The sequence below is a fragment of the Phyllostomus discolor genome, chromosome 5, assembly GCF_004126475.2.
Source record: "Phyllostomus discolor isolate MPI-MPIP mPhyDis1 chromosome 5, mPhyDis1.pri.v3, whole genome shotgun sequence".
Classification (NCBI taxonomy): domain Eukaryota; kingdom Metazoa; phylum Chordata; class Mammalia; order Chiroptera; family Phyllostomidae; genus Phyllostomus; species Phyllostomus discolor.
In genome coordinates, this window is record NC_040907.2 from 100,872,288 (window position 1) to 100,892,381 (window position 20,094).

Consider the following 20,094-nt stretch of genomic DNA (forward strand, 5'->3'; position numbering starts at 1 on the left):
TTCCTTCAGAATTTTTGCTTTATTTTTTATTTTCTGTGGCTTGAAAATGATATGCCAAGTATAGTTTTTCTGACATTTATTTTACTTGGTGTTCTCTGAGCTTCCTGGATCTGCGGTTTAGTGTCTGACATTAATTTGAAGAAATTCTCAGTCATTATTGTTTCAAACATTTCTTCTATTTCTCTTTTATTCTTCTCCTGGCATTCCCATTACATGTATTTTATACTTTTTGTAGTTGTCACAGAGTCCTTGCACATTCTCTTCTGTTTTTACTTTTATCCTTTGTTCTTTTTGCATTTCAGTTTCAGAGGTTTCTATTGATATATCTCAAATCTCAAAGATTCTTAACTCAGACATGTCCAGTTTACTAATAAACTCCTGAAAGTACTCTTCATTTGTTAGTGTTTATTTTTTATTATTAGCATTTCTTTTTGGTTCTTTGGAATTCTGTGTCTCTGTTCACATTTCCCATCTGTGTTTGCACACAGTCTACTTTATTATAGCCGTTAGTACACTAATCATAGCTGTTTTAAATTTCTAGTCTGAGAATTTTAACATCCCTGCTATGTCTGGTTCTCATGCTTGATCTGTCTCTTTAGATTGTGTTTCTTGCCTTTTAGTATGTTTTGTAATATTTTCTTGGCAGCCCTATATGATGTACCAAGTAAAAAGACTTGCTGTAAATAGACCTTTGCAATGTGGTGGTAAGGTGTATGGGGAGGGAAAATATTCTATACTGTATTTTTATGCTTAGGTCCCAGTCTTTATGTGAACTTCTTCTTCTGAACTGTGAACTTCACAAGTATTTTTCAGTTTTTTTCTCCCTCAAGGTGGGAGAGGATGGCTAGAGTGGGTTGTAGTAGGGTGTTTCTGTTCTCTCATCTGGAAGATAGAGCTGACTGAAGTTGGCTATTTTCCTTCTTCCAGGACAGTGAGGATCTGAAAATACTGCAGGAGTTCAGGCTCTTAATTAGTTTCTCTGAAGGGTAGGCCTTGTTAAGAAGAACAGAGTAACTTCATCTGTTACTGTGTTTTTCATTTTTATCCTTCCACTTTATTCTCCCTTTTTTTTAAAGATTTTATTTATTTATTTTTAGAGAGGGAAGGGAGGGAGGGAGAGAGAGAGAGAGAGAGAGAGAGAGAGAGAGAGGGGGAGAGAGAGAGAGAGAGAGAGAGAGAGAGAGAGAGAGAGAGAAACATCAATGTGTGGTTGCTGGGGGTTATGGCCTGCAACCCAGGAATGTACCCTGGCTGGGAATCGAACCTGGGACACTTTGGTTCCCAGCCCATGCTCAATCCACTGAGCTATGCCAGCCAGGGCCTATTCTTCCTTTCAGTTTCCATCTCTCTGATGAAATTATCCATCTGATAGTACATATTCTAAGTTTCCATTAGATTCTTTAATATGTTAATCATACTTATTTCATTATTTGTCTTATTGTTCTAAAATATGTCATATACATTGATTTTTAACCATATTTTTTTTACAATGTAGATCTTTTACTTTTTTTGTATGCCTTGTGGTACTTTGTTCTGAGGTGTTGCAATATAGTTCCCCTTCTCTTCCCTCTGCAGGAACAAGTTCCCCTGTGGGAAATGGTCAAGCTCCTGGAGGCAAATCTCACAATATGGTGGGAAACCCCCACCCTGACTTGGTGCCATTGGAGTTTTAATTTTCTGACTTGTCCACACTGAACCTCCAGTAATTCATCAATTACAGTTCTGATTTTCCTACTCTGGAACTGGTTTCTCTGCCAGTTTCTGTGAGTCTCTGCTTAAGGGAGTCATGTCCCTGAATTGGCTTGTCTATCTCTCCAATCTTGGGGGCAGTGTTTGCTCTGAGTTGTAGATAGTAAAGTCTCCAGCTTTTTATTAGTTTTTAGAATGTCATGTAGACTTCCAAGCACCTTACATGTGAAACAAGAAACTGGAAGTTCTCTCAGATCTTGTTTTTATTTAAAATTTTGATATTTTGTTTAGCACTAACTTCTTCATTAATTTTGAGTATTAAAAATAAAAATAAATATTGCATTAATATATCAATCACATAAATGACTGAGTATTTTGTCTCCTCCCATACCCTTATATTTTGGGCATGATGTGTGTGTACTTCACCCTAGTACAGGCACTAAATGTAAGCTCCTAACTTTAAGGGATGTTATTATTTTTTCCCTTTGTAGTAAAAACTGTATAATGTGTAAGAAAACTTCTCTTACTCCAAGGTTAAGAAGATATTCTTTCAGAAGCCTTTATTTCTTGACTTTATATTTAGAATTACAATCCATCTGAAATAATTTATTTTGTGTATAGTGTCATTCAGTGACACTATACACAAAGTAAAAGTTTAAAACGGATGGCAGTGAGATAGGGTGCAAGATTGTGGAGGAGTTAATGGTAGTCTCACTAATCTCCTTCCAGGACCAATCTGTAATTACAACTAAATTGTGGAGAAATTACCCAGAACATACAACTGAGCAACAGTGAGAAAGAAGCCTTATAACCTCATACAGACAGAAGAATCAGCTGCAACACAACCTAACTGGTAAGGAGTGCAAAAGAGACTCAAGAAGGCTGGCTGGGCACCCACAGGAGGCAGCACCAGAGGGATAATTAAGCAGCCAGTTGGATCCTCCTGAGAAGAGTGGAGTATAAACCCTAAGCTGGAATCCCCAAAAGTACACAGATAAGAACCAGCACCAAAAATAGCAGGGTTGCTCTCTGCCAGAGACAGACAGCTGGAGACTCAAGAACCATTTAAAAGGCTGACACACAAATTTTCATTTGCATCCACTTACCCTGAGCTGTGGCAAAGACAGGGGAAGAGTGGGCTAGAGACACCTGAGGAGAGACTGGGGATGGACACTCTCAGGGGTGTAGGGGAAATGGAGTTAGTCAGGCTCCCTCACCAGCCAGACACGTAGTATTCCCATAGCCTTGAGAATGGGCCCACTTGGGCAAAAAATCATGCTTTGTTATATAATATCTTGGCTCCCTGCCAGCTCTGTGTGCATTTAGTACATAAGGGAGTTGGGACTTCCTGCTGGACACCAGGCTTTTGGTGTGCGTGGACAGCTCCACCCTAGAATAAAGGCATGTCAGACATCCCAATGGCTCTGTGAATTTTATTCCAGCTGCCTGAATCTCAAGTGAACCTGCCTGGCCTTGAACAGCTGCAAGACATTTGGTGCAGTTGGCAGGATTGGTCACAGTACTTTGGAGGAACTGTCACCTCCCTTGGAGGGAGGTCAAGAAGGGTGGTTGGTCACCGGTATGTGGTATCTGGTGGTAAGTTTCCTACTAGCATAGGCTCCCCCCAGGACTGGCCAAATACTAGTGGCACACCCAACACAGTGGAGAAGGATCTCCGGGTGGTAGGGGAGACCATAGAGAAGCTGAGTGCCTGGGCGACAGTAGGGGCTGTGGGCTGGGTGTTTCTTTCAGCTGTGTGAGCTGAGATGGAGACTTCACTTTGCAATGTGGTGAAGTTCCCAGAGCTCCAAGAGGGAGCAGAAGCTTTGTTGGGAGAAGAGTTTGTGCTGCATGAAGCAGTCAAGTTACCTGAACTCTAAGGCAGAGAGGAAGCCTCAGAGGCCAGAATCTGCACCCTGGAGGAAGACCTCCAAATGGTGCAGCAGCAATGATCCCCATCCCAGATCATAGTAAACAATGGGGAGGAAGAGGAGGGACATGGCCACTTTTATACCCCCTTCCCCTCCCAGACCCTGCACATACTTGGAACAAAGTTGCTGAAAATGACTGGGCTGGAGGACTGAGGCCTGGGTTGAGTGCACTGGTGGCAGCAACACCGGTACCCAGAAAGCTCTGCTCCAAGCATGCTGATGTGGGAAGGCAGCAATGGTGGAGCAGATGGCAGTGGCCAGAGATGCGGAGGCAGAAGCAGCAATCAGGGGCCCGAGGAAAAGTAGCAAAAGTTGGGAGGGACTGTCTTGAGCTCCCTCTGTCTTGCAGTTAAAGAGCAACTCTGTGTGGTTACGAGCTGAACATTTCCTGCAGTCCCAGAAGAAGAAGGCAGTGAAGAAAAACCTGGGGGTGTGCCCTGAGAGGCCCTATGTGTCACAAGGACCATATGCTGTGCCAACCTCCCAAGAAGAGGGAGGAAATATCCTTTTATATTTGAAGGGAGGGAGGGCCAAAGAACCCATCTACAAGGGATAGGTGGGGACCAGAAAAGGTGAAGGCCGTGCAGCTTTCCCTGGGTATTGGGTAACTGCTCCCCTACCTCCACCGTGAGTATACTATGTCCCCCATTCCTGAGTATATCCTGTGCCTTGATGTGCTTCAAGAATTGTGGCTGCAAACCATTGTGAAACAGCTCCAAACATTTTGAGGACTGTTGGAGTAGTAGAGTGTTTGTGCCCCACCTTGCTTGAGTTGTTTGCCCCTTGTATGCCTTGGTAAAAAAAGGGAGCAAACTAGACTCGACTCCAACCTTGGAACAAGCATTCCAAAGAGGAAAATTCATCATTAGACACACTCAGACCTTTCATGCCCTGGATCCTGCTAGACCCTGTGAGCTAGATGTGCATGTGACACAAGTAGGCTTTGGGTGGGACCTATGGCAAGGATCTGAATGACTACATCAACTACACCCATGTGCTGCCTGGGTTTCTGGTTGCAACTATGGAAGGGAGCAGAGGTACAGTACTCCCTGACTGAAAAGCAACTGGTTTCAGTGTATACTGCCCTGTTGGCCACAGAGGCTGTAACAGGAACTGCCCTGGTAACTGTGAGGATCACTTATCCCATTGCTGGGTGAATCTGAGACTGGATGACCAAGTGTCACACATCCACATTGGCTAAGTGGGGAACTTATCTGCAACAAAGGAGTACTCTTTTGACTAGCCCCCTGTGGGCTCAGTTGCAGGAAGTGTTGGGACCTGTTACCTATGTAAATCAAAAATCTACTGCTCCTGCCTCTATAGAAGAAATGGAAGCTAGCCCCTCCCTTCCATGAAGGGCAGGCATCTATTTCCTCAGGTGCATGGTACACTGATGGGTCCATCAGGAGCCAGCCTGCCTTGTGGACTGCTGTGGCAATTCAGCCAGAAACAGACACAATCTGATTTGTTATTAGTGTAGGTCAGAATAGCCAGTGGACAGAACTGTGAGACATTTGGCTTGTGGATGCCAGTGAGACACTGCCCCTGACTATTTGCACAGATAGTTGGGTGGTGTACAGGGGGGCTAACTAACATTATGGATCCCTACATGGCATGCAAATAAATGGATGGTTGTGCATAGGCCATTATGGGGGCAGCCCTTGTGTCAAGACCTATGGGAATTAGGCCACTAGAAGCAAATCACTATATATCATGTGACCGGGCATGCACCCCTTCCCTCCCCCAGGAATGATGAGGCTGATATGCAAACTAAGTATATTCCCCAGGCTGGAAATGGTGCCTGTTGGCCTGTCAGGAAAATAAGACGCCCAGTGGCTACACTGTTACCTCTTACACATTGGGCAGATGACCATGTGGTCTATTAAAAAAAACTTGGGGGTTACCTGTCACTTTAGCCAAGGTATAGGAAACTTGTGAGACCTATGTAGTCTGCTTGTGAGAGCATCCCCGAAGGCCTGTGGAAACTAAGGCAGGTTCCAGTAGGCAGGTCCACTACATGGACAGGAACCACTGACCTGGTGGCCAGTTGACATAATTGAACCCCTGCCTAGTTAAAAGGGGTATAAGTATACAATCACATGTGTGGACATGCCTACTGGACTTTTAACTGCTTACCCCACATGGCACCAAAATCAGAAAGCTATAATTGGTGTACTGGAGCACCCATGTGCTGCCTATGGGTGACCCTTAATCATTAAAAGTGGTCAGGGAACTTTGGTCGGTGTAGCTCAGTGGTTTGAGCAAGGGCCTGAGAACCAAAGGGTCAGCAGTTTGATTCCCAGTCAGGGCACATGCTTGGGTTGCAGGCCAGGTACCCAGTAGGGGGTGTGCAAGAGGCAACTGCATATTGATGTTTCTCTCTCTCTCTCGCCTTTCCTTCTCTCTAAAATAAAGAAAGAAAATCCTTTCAAAAAGTGGTCAGGGAACACACTTTGCTGAAACTAGGCACGGTGAAACAAGGAAATATTTTATTGCCTGCACCTGAAGGCCTGGAATGAGGGAAAACAGCCACTTGGATGTGGCCTTGGCAAATAAAAGCCCTCCACATTCATTGGACGGCTCTTGTTGCCCCTTGAGGACAAGAGGTGAAGAGAAACTTGCAAATGGTGTCCTGGGTGATCGGGACATGTTCCCCAGTCTTAAAGGTGACATATCCAGAGCCAGCAGACCATGAAATGCTTCTCCATGGCACCTTTGTGATATCCTTATGGACCATTAGGAGTTCTCCACTGTTGTTGCAAATAGATACTGAACCCTCAGTTGAGGCGTACAAGGTATAGGAAGTTCCCTTCTGCCAGCCACTGTCTTATCAGCTGACAAAAAAACTTGCTTTTATATTGCCTGAGGGTCATAATATGCCATTGTTTTGATGTCTATAACTGCTTTGTTTGCCCCTAGGGTGCTAAGTAACACCTTAATGGATTATGTACCTACCTGTGCCTCAGTGACTAACCAATCAGTGTGCTGGGTCTGCACTGAACTTCCTCTGAGCAGGTCTGTCTGCCTCCCATGGCACCTCTCTCCAGCTTCTGTCTCAAATTGGACTTCATTACAGAACCAATGGACAGTACAAATCCCTTGTGCAATGCTACCTGATCCAGCATCTGTGCTGGGGTGGAGCAGCAGTATGACCAGTCCCAGCCGTTGGTTGGCTGCTCCATGTTGGATGGCTCAGGGTTGGCTCATGGCTTGGGCTGTAGTGTTGAATGGACCAGTCCCCAACATTCCTGTGTTAAGAGCCTCAAGGAATGGGCCCAGGTGGGCTGAACTCCTATGGGTCTGTGTCAAATATATGCTATAGGGCACTGCTGGGAGGAAGAATGGTACATGGGCTGCAGTTTCCATTGGGACCCTCTGGGTGTGTGGCTTACATGGGTGGCCTTACTTGCCTGGGAATTGTACTGGCCACTGTACCTGGGGTTGGCCTTATTTGTTGTTTGTTGCTGCACCTTGTACTGTTGCTGTGACATGAGGGTGCAGGGCTCTGCCCGCTTTGTCAAAGGACCCTTGTGTAAGACACCTTTGTGTAGGCTGTACAGTGAGGAACCTTGAAAGGATGGATTGTAGGGTAAATGGAGTCAGTCAGGCACCCTAAATATCTTTTTTTTTTTTAAGAAGTGACAGTAAATCTATGGTTTATTTATTCTTAGACACAGAGCAATGCAAAAAATCAAAATTAGATTTTTTTTGAGGGGAGAGTGATACAACTCAAGAGATCACTCAGTTCAAACTTAAAAGACTCACTCTTCACTTGATTCCAGTTTTCTTTTTATTTTAATCATTGTTCAAGTACAGTTTTCTCCCTTTTACTCCCAATCCAGCCCACTCACCCAATCCTAACCTCTTCCCTCCCATTACTACCCTCCCCCTAGTTTTTGTCCATGTGTCCTTGTTCCTGCAAACCCGTCCCATTGTCTCCTGAAATTCCCTCTTTTTTCCCCTGTGGTCACTGTCAGCCTGTCCTCTATTACAGTGTCTTTGGTTATATTTTGCTTGTTCCTTTGTTTTGTTGTTTGGGTTCCTGTTAAAGGTGAGATCATATGGTATTGGTCTTTCACTGCCTGGCTTGTTTTGCTTAGCATAATGCTTTCCAGCTCCATCCAAGCTGTTGCAAAAGAGTAGGAGCTCCTTCTTTCTTTCTGCTGCATAGAATTCCACTGTGTAAATGTACCATAGTTTTTTGATCCATTCACATACAGATGAGCATCTAGGTTGCTTCCAGCATCTAGCTATTGTAAATTGTGCTGCTATGAACATTGGGATGCGTAGGTTCTTTTGGATTGGTGTTTTAGTGTTCTTAGAATAAAGTCCCAGCAGTGGAATTGCAGGGTCAAAAGGCAGATCCATTTTTAGTTTTCTGAGGAAGTTCCATACTGCTTTCCACAGTGGTTGTAACAGTCTGCAGTCCCACTAACAGTGCACTAGGGACCCCATTTCTCCACAACCTCTCCAACACTTGTTGTTTGTTGCTTTCTTTATGAGGGCCATTCTGACTGGTGTGAACTGGTTTTAATTTGCATCTCTCTGATAGCTAGTGATATTGAATATCGTTTCATGTGTCTTTGGATTTTCTGTATGTCCTCCTTGGAGAAGTGTCTGTTCAAGTCCTTTGCCCATTTTTTTAAATTGGGTTCCTTGTCTTCTTAGAGTATAGTTGTGTAAGTTCTTTATATATTTAGGAGATTAAACCCTTGTCTGAGATGTCATTGGCAAATATGTTTTCCCATATGGTTGGTTCTCTTTTAATTTTGAAACTATTTTCTTTAGCTGTGCAGAAGCTTTTAATTTTGATGAGGTCCCATTTGTTTATTCTTTCCTTTATGTCCCTTGCTCTAGGGGACATGTCAGTAAAAAGGTTTCTAGGTGAAATATCTGAGATTTTCCTACCTATGTTCTCCTCTAGGACCTTAATGGTGTCACGTTTTATGTTTGCCTTTTATCCACGTTGAATTTATTTTTGTATAAGGTGTAAGTTGGTGCTCAAGTTTCTTTTTTTTGCACGTGGCTGTCCAGTTCTCCCAACACCATTTGTTGAAGAGGCTATTTTTACTCCATTTTAGGTTGCTGCCTCCTTTGTCAAATATCAATTGAACATAGAGACTTGGGCTTATTTCTGGGCTCTCTGTTCTGTTCCATTGGTCCATGTGCCTGTTTTTATGCCAGTACCAGGCTGTTTTGATTACAGTGGCCTTGTAGTATAGTTTAGTGTCAGGTATTGTGATCCCTCCTACTTTACTCTTCTTTCTCAAAATTGCAGCAGCTATTCGGGGTCATTTATGACTCCATATAGATTTTTGAGGTGTTTGTTCTATGTCTGTGAAATAAGCCATTGATACTTTAATAGGAATTGCATTGAATCTGTAAATGCTTTGGGTAGTATGGACATTTTGATGATGTTAATTCTTCCAATCCATGAACATGGTATATGTTTCCATTTGTTTGTGTCTTCCTTGATTTCTTTCCTCAGTGTTATGTAGTTTTCTAAATACAGGTTTTTTACCTCTTCGGTTAGATTTATTCCTAGGTATTTTATTTTTCTTTTTGCTATTTCAAATGGGATTTTTTCCTTGATTTCTGCTTCTGCTGTTTCATTGTTGGTGTACAGAAATGCCTTTGCTTTCTGGATATTGACTTTGTATCCTGCAGTTTTGCCAAATTCGTTTATTAGGTCAAGCAGTTTTTTGGTGGAATCTATAGGATTTTCTGCATACACTATCATGTCATCTGCAAACAGTGACAGTTTTGTTTTCTTCTTTCCAATTTGGATGCCTTTTATTTCTTTTTCTTATCTGATCACTGTGGCTAAAACTTCCAGTACTATATTGAATAGAAGTGGTGAAAGTGGACAGCCTTGTCTTGTTCCTGATCTTAGTGGAAAAAATTTTAATTTTTGCCCATTGAGTATGATGTTGGCTGTAGGTCTCTCATATATGGCCTTTATTATGTTGAGGAATGCTCCCCCTATTCCCACTTTGCTGAGTGTTTTTATCATGAATGGGTGCTGTACCTTATCAAATGCTTTTTCTGCATCTATTGATATGATCATGAGGTTTTTGTCTTTGCTTTTGTTTATGTGATGTATTACATTTACTAATTCACAAATATTGAACCATCCTTGCATCCCTGGGATGAATCCCCCTTGGTCATGGTGTATGAATGTTTTAATGTATTGTTGGATGCATTTTGCCAGTATTTTGTTGAGGATTTTAGTGTCAGTGTTCATCAATGATATTGGCCTGAAGTTTTCTTTCTTTGTTGTGTCTTTATCTGGTTTTGGAATTAGGATGATGTTGGCCTCATAAAAAGAGTTTGGGAGTCTCCCATCTTTTTGGAATTTTTGGAATAGTCTGTGAAGGATAGGGGTTAATTCTTCCTTAAATGCTTTGTAGAAATTCTCCTGTAAAACCATCTGGTCCAGGGTTTTTGTGTGTTGGGAGTTTTTTGATTACTGCTTCAATTTCTTTTGCTGTTATTGGTTTGTTCAGACTTTCTGCTTCTTTTTTATTGAGTTTTGGATGATTATATATTTTTTAGAAATTTGTCCATTTCATCTAGGTTTTCAAATTTCTTGGCATACAGTTCTTTACAGTAATTTCTTACAATCCTTTGTATTTCTGTGGTATCAGTTGTAATCTCCCCACTTTCGTTTCTGATTGTGTTTATTTGGGTCTTCTCTCTTTTTTTCTTGATGAGTCTGCTTAAAGTCTTGTTGATTTTGTTTATCTTTTCAAAGAACCAGCTCTTGGATTCATTGATCCTTAGAATTGTGCGTTTAGCCTCTGTGTCATTTAATTCTGCTCTGATCTTGGTTATTTCCTTCCTTCTGCTTGCTCTGGGCTGTCTTTGTTGTTGTTCCTCGAGTTCTTGTAGACATAGGGTTAGGTTGTTTGTTTGGAATGTTTCTAACTTTTTTAGTTGGGCCTGTATCGCTATGAACTTCCCTCTCAGGACTGCCTTGGCAGTGTCCCATAAGTTTTGGGTTGTTGTGAGTTCGTTTTTATTTGTTTCCAGAAACCTTTTGATTTCTTCCCTAATATCATTCTTTACCCATTCATTGTTTAATAGCATGCTATTTAATCTTCATGATTTAGAGTGTTTTGTTTTTTTTTTTCCTTGGGGTTGGTTTCTAGTTTCAGTCCCTTCTGATTGGAGAAAATGGTTGGTATGATTTCAAGTTTCCTGAAATTGCTGAGGCTTGTTTTGTGTCCTATAATGTGGTCAATCTTTGAAAATGTTCTGTGTGCATTTGAAAAGAATGTGTATTTAGTTTCTTTTTGATGGGGGGTTCTGTATATATCAGTTAAGTCCATTTTATCAAGGTTATTGTTCAATGCCACAATATCTTTGTTGATATTTTGTTTGGAAGATCTGTCCATTTTTGATAGTGGGGTGTTAAAATCCCCCACTATAATTGTGTTGCTGTCCATATCTTTCTTGAAGTCCTCTAAGATTTTCTTTATGTATTTGGGTGCTCCTATGTTGGGTGCATATATATTGACAATATTTACGTCTTCTTGGTGGATTCTTCCCTTGAGTATTATGAAGTGACCTTCTGGGTCTGTCTTTATGGACCTTTTTTGGAAGTCTATTTTGTCTGATATGAGTATTGCTACCTCAGCTTTTTTTTTTTTTTTTTCTGTCCATTTATGTTGGGAACTGCCCTGTCTGGTATCAGAAGCTTTAACCCCAGAAGCTTTAGGCTAAGGCTAAGGGAACGCCCTTGGAACTGTAAGCCAGCAAGGAGACAAAAGCTTATCTCCCTGGCAGGAGTGCTGCTTCTGCTGCTTCATTCATAACTGAACCCCAAAGCTTGGTCTGTTAACCAAAGACAGGTAAGATTCCCTAAGGGGGGAATGATCTAAGACAGGCACGATCATGTGGGAGACTCCCAAAAGAAGGACTTTGGGGGCTACAGCAAAAGAGGGTGATGGACCCTCGCTCCTCAGCTTTGAAATAGCCTGAGTCCTCATGGTCTAGGAGAAAATCTCCTTATCTCTTGGTTGCCTTTGTTCTCTTGCTCCACCTAAGCCTGAAGCAATGACAGGGTGGTGCAGCTCTGTGCTGAAAAGGGCGGATTCCCTGGGTGATCAGTCCTAAAAAAGAACATGCAAATTACTGTGAAACCTGCTTTGTTTAGAATGCTCTCAGTTGAATGAGAAGGGTCCAAGAGGGGAGTTAGTTTGTTCCTTAAAGTCTCACAGCTCTTTGACCCTGACTCAAAATAGGCCCTCAGACTTCCTTGTTTTCTATTGTTTGATTCTTACTTCCTAGCAATGAGTAATGAGTTTTTACCTGAATTCTTATGCAAATGAAACCAATAAAAAGCCTCTCTGGAGGGGGAAGAGTGCGCTCTCCCCACCAAGGAGGGTGGCCATGTCACCCTCCAGGAGAGAGGGTGGTCAAGGCGCTCCCCACGTAAGGAGTGGCCCTGCTGTTCCTATTCCCCCACAGGACCTGGTTGTCTCCGTGCATGTTTTTCTCACGTTTTTCAAGAAGCCATCTGTAGCATTCCGTGATCACTGCTGGCCAGTGACCCACGCATTACATTTGCTTGGAAGATTTGTTTCCAGCCCTTCACTTTCAGCATGTGCAGGTCTTTTATCCTGAGGTGGGTCTCTTGTAAGCAGCATATATGTGGGTCATTTTTTCTTATCCATTCAGCTATTATATGTCTTTTGATTGGAGCATTTAATTCATTTATGTTTGAGGTTATTATTGATAGGTACTTATTCATTGTCTTTCATGTACATGTGTTCTTCTCTCTCTCTCTTTTCCTTCCCTTCCTTAAAGCAGTTCCTTTAGAATCTCTTGCAGAGCTGGTTTGGTGGAGGTGTATTATTTTAGACTTCTTTTGTCTGGGAAGCTTCTTATTTGGCCTTCTGTCTTGATTGAGAGCCTTGCTGAATAAAGTAGCCTTAGTTGCAGACCTCTGGTTCTCATTACTTGGAATATTTCTTGCCATTCTCTTCTGGCTTGAAGTGTTTCCACTGAGAAGTCAGCTGTTAGCCTTATTGGGGCTCCCTTGTATGTTACTTCCTGTTTCTCCATTGCTACTTCTAACATTCTTTCTTTGTCTTGAAATTTTGCCATTTTAATTATGATGTATGTTGAGGTGGGCCTCTTTGGGTTCCTCTTGATTGGGACTGTCTGTGTTTCCTGGATTTGTGTGACTTTTTCTCTCATCAAATAAGGGAAGTTTTCCTTCATTACTTTTTCAACTAGGTTTTCTATCCTTTGCTCTTCTTCTTCTTCTGGTATCCCTATTATACGAATATTATTATGTTTCATATTTTCTTGCATTTCTCTTAATCCCTCTTCATTCTTTCTGATCCTCTTTTCCTTTTCTTGCCCTTTCTGGGTGTTGTTTTCTACTTTGTCCTCTCGCTCACTAATTTGATCTTCTGCTTCATCCTGCTTTTCATTCCTTCTACTGTGTTCCTCAGTTCAAAAATGGCATTCTTCATTTCCTCTTGGCCCTTGTTCAGAGTTTCTATTTCCTTTTTCATGTTTATATAGTTTGCAGTGAGATCATTGTAGCTTCCCTCTAGTTTCTGGTAGCTCATTGTGAGTTCATTGAACTTCCTGATAATCATTGTTTTGAACTCAATATCCTATAGTTGAGTTGCCTCTATTTCATTTAGCATTCTTTCTGAGACTTCCTCCTTTCTCTTCAGTTGGGGATTGTTTCTTTGTTTTCTCATTGTTTGTGAGACTCTTCTTGTTAGCCTCAGCTTCTTAAATTGTTCTGTTCTGGTTCCCTGTGATTATGATGTGAATTTCTGTGGTAGAATACCTGTGAGATTCAGTGGTGCAGTCTCTTTTGTGTATCCTGGTGTTCACAACTTCCCCCTACTCTTTTTTGTGATCAGTTGGAGGAGTAAGGAGAAATGGCTTAGGACAGCAAGACAATATACTGTGATATTTACATTAGCAGTCAGTAGAGAAGAGGTGGGATATCCTTTGGCTACTTATAGTGTTAACCGTGATCCTCCACCCCACTATCCATGTTTTAGAAAGGATGGAAAGAAGGTAAGACTTTTATTGGGGATGAAAGGATTGTTAGTTGGATTTAGAAAGCTGTGAGGCTGTGGGAGGTCAGATTCTGAGGTAGGGTGGAATAAAGATTAGTAAATAGGAGTAGTGTGTAAAAGAATAGAGACAACCCCCACAATAATATAGTTCAGGAAATTGCGAAGTGGGCTGAGATCAGGTAGGGGCGTTGAGTAGTATTTACAATTGTATGAACTAGGTCTTATTTACAGTAATATTAAAGCAACAATCTTGTAGCAGAATCTATGAGATCTAGATAACAAGAATAAGGAGTATAGAACCTTGAGAGGTATACTGATGGAACAGAAATGAAGGACAGTAAATTATCAACACACAGTGACTGAGATAACAGGGGGAACCTATCAAATGACAGTATAGCCAGCCAAGCAAAGAAGATTATACAGAAAGAAAAAGAATACCAAAATACTATTAAACTAAAAAATATCAGAAAAGTGAGAAAAAGATTGTACAAATTTGCAGTAACTTGCAAGCTCAAAAGAAAAAGGGGGGGGCAGAAGATGGAATGCAGGAGAGATAAATTTGGAGTGGAAGGAATAATACTAGGATGAATGGAAGAGAAACATAAGGGATTGAGAGATATAAAAATAATAAGAATTGAAAAATGAAAAGTCACTCAAGACACAAGATAAAATCAATCGACCAACAACAGCAAAACAAAACAAAACAAAGCACAACAAAACAAAAGGACCTCTTGTTGGTTTCTAACTGGCCAGACCAGTTTTTCTGGTCTTGCTGGCTTCAGCAGGCTGAGGGGCATTTGAAATGTTTATCACTCTTTCCAGTCAAATCTCAGTAAATCTCATAGGTACTATCCCCAGGGTCAGCAGGGCGCTCTCCCCAGGGCCAATCTGACTTTCCCCTACAGGACCCTGGGCACTTCTGAGCATGCTCTCTGGAGCTCACTGCCTCAGTCTCCTGGGCTCTGAGGCCCGAAGGGCTCCTGCGTCTTTTTTGTTTCACGAAGCAAGCTCGGGGGATTGCAAGGAGAAGTGCCCTTCCCCCAGATTCCACCGCGGCAGGCGCTGTGTTCTCAGTAAGCACCCTCGACTTTTGTGGATTCACGGTGCAATCTCTGAGGATTGCAATAGAGCGTGCCCATCCACCAAATTTTTGAGTTTCAGGCTCTAGGAATGCACTAAGCGCTGCGTCCCTTCTGTGTTCACAGCGCAAGAGTCAGGATTCCCGAAGGGATGTGCTCTTCCACAGTTCAGCACCAGTCTCCAGAAACCTGAGAACATCCTTGTGCTTTCCTCGATGGGGGCTGTGAGGTCTGGGTTTTCCACTAATCCACACTCCCACTGGTCCCACTCCCTGGGGGTGCAGGCACACTTCCAGGCCACCCCTGGTGATGCTGGCTGGAGGCACTCACTTCTCCCGGGGCTATGGGTGGGTGCTCACAGCCCCAGGGCGATTGTCTGCCAGTCCAACTGCGCTCTCTGTGCCTTCAAGCCTCAAGGTCTCCCCTGGTGTTGCTCAACCCCTGTAGTCCGGGGAGGGAGCAGCGACTCAGCTCTCCTGGGTGCCCTGAGGCAGACCCGGGAGCACCGGGCCTGGGGACTGCAAACCCCTGGTCTGCACGCTGATCCCTGGGTCCCTTTTGTCCTGAAGCAGTCTCCTTCTGAAGCAGTCTCCTTACCATCTGGTTTTTCAATGATCGCTATAATTTTTGATGTCTTGTTTTCAAAAATGTTTCAGTAACCTAGGCCACTTGCTCTGTTCCTCCACTGATCTGAGACTTTCCCTTCTCTTCACAGAAGCCGAGAATCATGCTACCTGGAGCAAAGCTGCTATCTTTCCAAACCCCCATGCCCTAAATTTGATAAGCAGTATTCTGGTAACGTTGAGGATTGGCCCACAGGACAGAATCACACTGTTATATAATATCTTGGCACCCTACCAGCTTTGTGTGACTTTAATATATAAGGAGTTGGTACACCCTGCCAGCTGAACATGTGGCTTGCAACATTCGTGAATCACCCCACCCTAGAATAAAGATTTATTAGACATCCCAACGGCTCCATGAATTTTCTTCCATCTGTCTGAATCCTATGTAAACCTTGAATAGCTGCAAAACTGGGAAAGATCTGAGAGAGTCGACACTGGGATCCCTGTGCTGAGTCATCCCCCATTTGGCAGCAGCCATCATGCTCACGCAAACCACTTCCCTCTGAGCTACGGCAACTTGAGGGGAAATAATAGTCCCACCCCCAGGAGGGATTCCGCCCCACAGTGTAGTGCTTAAGCCTGACTGCTAAGTGAAGAGTGACTAGATTAACATCTGAGAGACACAGCCACAGACAGTAGATCCCTGGAAGTCTCAAACTGGTTGCCTAAGGTCAGACAGGGTTAATATCTGACATCACCAGAAGTGGATCCAGAAAGAAAAAGTGATGAATACTAGGGCCTGCCAAGACAAAATCCAACATGATCTTCTCCATGATTTGTGATACTTTCTCTCCTGGGTAGCTTTTCAACATTCATTTCTTGTCCATCAAGTTTGTGCATATTCAGTCACTAGATTTTATACTATAGTTTATTTCAAACCACATATTTTGCCCCTCCCTTCTCTTACCCCATCTTACCTCTTCTCATCTAGTAATTTTCATTTAAAATTTTGTTTTCTCTCTTCTACAACATATTTCTATTCTGTACTCTTACTATTTCTCCCCCATCCAGGCATACAAAATAAATTTCCTTGTCAATGGTAGTCTCATTCTTTTTCCCTGCTTTTTTTTTAGGGTTTTTTTTTTTAAATTTTTAAATTGATATTCCAATACAGTTGTCTCCATTTTCCCACCAACACTTTACCCCACCTTACCCATGAAGATCTCCCACCCTCAATTCCACCCTCCTTGGCTCCATTCATGGGTCCCTCATTCATGTTCATTTATGTCACTTTCCCTTCTTTCCCACATTATTTCCCTCTTCCCTCCCCTCTGGTTACTTTCAGTTTGTTCTTAATTTCAGTGTCTCTGGTTATATTTTGCTATGGTATTTATATTTCACTGCCTGCCTTACTTCATTTAGCACAATACTTTCAAGTTCCATCCATGTTGTTGTGAAGGATAGGAGCTCCTTCTTCCTTTCTGCTGCGCAGTATTCCACTGTGTAAGTGTATAATAGTTTAAAGATCCACTCATTTACCATTGGGCACCTAGGCTGCTTCCAGCACTTGGCTATTGTAAATTGTACTGCTATGAACATGGGTGTACATAGATTCTTTTGAATTAGTGTTTCAGGATTCTTAGGGTATAAATCCAGCAGTGGAATTGCTGGGTCAAAGGGCAATTCCATTTTTAGTTTTCTGAGGAAATTCCATGTTGTTTTCCACAGAGGCTACACCAGTTGGCATTCCCACCAACAGTGCACTAGGGTTACCTTTTCTCCACAGCCCCACCAGCATTCACTGTTTGTTGATTTGTTTATGATGGTGATTCTGACCTGTGTGAAGTGCTATCTCAATGTGGTTTTAGTTTGCAACTCTCTGATGGCTAGTGAGGCTGAGCATCCTTTCATATGTCTCTGGGTCCTCTGTATGTTCTCCTTGGAGAAGTGTCTGCCTAGGTCCTTTGCCCCTTTTTCTAATTGGTTTGTCTTCCTGGTGTGGAGTCCTGTGAATTATTTATATATATTGGAGATCAAACCCTGTCTGAGGTATCTTTGGCAAATATATTTTCCCATACTTCTGGTTCCTTTTTCATTTTGCTAATGTTTCCTTTAGCCATGCAGAAGCTATTTTTTTTTTTGATGAAGTCCCATTCATTTATTCTTTCCTTTATGTCCTTGTTCTAGGGGACATATTGGTGAAAATATTGCTGAGTGGAATATTTGAGATTTTCCCGCCTATGTTCTTCTCTAGGAGTTTTATGATATCATGACTTTTATATAAGTCTTTTATCCTACTTGAATTTATTTTGGTGTATGGTGTAAGTTGTTGGTCTAGTTTCATATTTTTGATGTACCTGTCCAGATCTCCCAACACCATTTTTTGAAGAGGCTATTTTGATTCCATTTTATGTTTCTTCCGCTTTGGTCAAATATTAATTGACTGTAGAATCTTGGGTTTATTTCTAGGCTCTCTATTCTGTTCCATTGATCTATGTGTCTGTTCTTATGCCAGTACCAGACTGTTTTGATTACTGTGGACTTGTAATACAGTTTGATGTCAGGTATGGTAACAGCACCTACTTTATTCTTGTTTCTCAAAATTGCTGCAGCTATTCAGGGTTGTTTATGGTTTCATATAAATTTTTGAAATCTTCCATATCTGTGAAACATTTCATTGGTTTTTTAATAGGTATTGAACCTATAAATTGCTTTGGGTAGTATAGATATTTTGATGATTTTAATTCTTCTATCCATGAACATGGTATATGCTTCCAGTTATTTGTGTCTTCCTTAATTTCTTTCTTCAGTGTTGTGTAGTTTTCTGAGTACAGGTCTTTTACCTCCTAGGTTAGGTTTATTCGCAGGTATTTTATTTTTCCTGTTGCTACAGCAAATGGGATTTTTTTCCTGATTTCTGTTTCTGATATTTCATTGTTGGTACACAAAATGCCTTCAACTGACTTTGTATCCCACTGTTTTTCTAAATTCACTTATTAGATCAAGTAGTTTTCTGGTGGAATCTGTAGGGTTTTCTATGTACACTATCATGTCACCTGCAAACAATGACAGTTTTACTCCATTCCAATTTGAATGCCTTTTATTTCTTCCTCTTGTCTGATTGCTGTTTCTAGGACTTCCAATATTATGTTGTGTAGAAGTGGTGAAAGTGGATATCCTTGTCTCGGGCCTTGTCTCAGTGGGAAGACTAATAGTTTTTGCCAACTGAGTATGATGATGGTTGCAGGTCTCTCATATATGGCCTTTATTATATTGAAGAAAGCTCCCTCCATTCCCATGCTGCTGGGTGTTTTTATCATAAATGGGTTTTGTACCTTATCAAATGCTTTTTCCGCATCTATTGATATGATCATATGATTTTTGTCTTTGCTTTTGTTTATGTGATGTATTAGGTTTTTTGACTTGTGAATATTGCACCTTCCTTGCATCCCTGAGATGAATTTCACTTTATCATGGTGAATGATCTTTTTAATGTATTGCTGGATGCGGTTTGCCAAGATTTTGTTGAGGATTTTAGCATCTATGTTCATCAGCAATATTGGCCAGCAATTTTCTCTCTGTTAGGTCTTTATTTGGTTTTGGGATTAGGATGATGCTGGCTTCGTAGAAATAGTTTGTGAGTCTTCCACTTTTTGATATTTTGGAAAAGTCTGTGAAGGATAGGGCTTATCTCTCCCTTAAATCCTTTGTAAAATTCCTCTGTGCAGTCCAGGGCTTTTGCATATCTGGAGTTTTTTTTTAATTGTTGTTCAAGTACAGTTTTCTGTCTTTTACTCTCATCCCAGCCCACCCCCCAGCCCTCCCCACCTCCCTCCTATTTCCACCAACTCCTAGTTTTTGTCCATGTGTCTTTTATACTTGTTCCTTCCCCTTTCCCCCTGAAATTCTGTCCCCTCTCCCCCCTGGTCACTGTCAGCCTGTTCTCTATTTCAGTGTTTTGGTTACATTTTGCTTGTTTGTTTGTTTTGTTATTTAGGTTTCTGTTAAAGGTGAGATCACATGATATTTGTCTTTCACTGCCTGGCTTATTTCACTTAACATAATGCTTTCCAGTTCCTCCATGCTGTCACGAAGGGTAGGAGCTCTTTCTTTCTTTCTGCTGCACAGAATTCCACTGTGTAAATGTACCACAGTTTTTTTTTTGATGCAATTATTTACTGATGGGTTGCTTCTAGCACTTGGCTATTGTAAATTGTACTGCTATGAACATAGGGGTGTATAGGTTGTTTTAGATTGGTGTTTCAGGGTTCTTTAGGATATAATCCTAGTAATGGAATTGCTGGGTCAAAAGGCAGATCCATTTTTAGTTTTCTGAGAAAATTCCATAGTGTTTTCCATAGTGGTTGTACCAGTCTGCAATCCCACCAACAGCGCACTAGGGTCCCCTTTTCACCACAACCTCTCCAACACTTGTTGTTTGTTGCTTTGTTTATGATGGCCATTCTGACCGGTGTGAAGTGGTATCTCATTGTGTGTAGTAATTTCTTAACAATCCTTTGTATTTCTGCAATGTCAGTTGTAATTTCTCCCTTTTTTCTGATTGTGTTTATTTGGGTCCTCTTTCTTTTTTCCATGATGAGTCTGCTTAAAATCTTGTCAATTTTGTTTATCTTTTCCAAGAATCAGCTCCTGGATTTATTGATCCTTAGAATTATTTCTTTGGTTTCTATGTTGTTTAATGCTACTCTGATCTTGGTTATTTCCTTCCTTCCACTTGCTCCAGGCTGTCTTTGTTGTTGTTCCTCAAGTTCTTGTA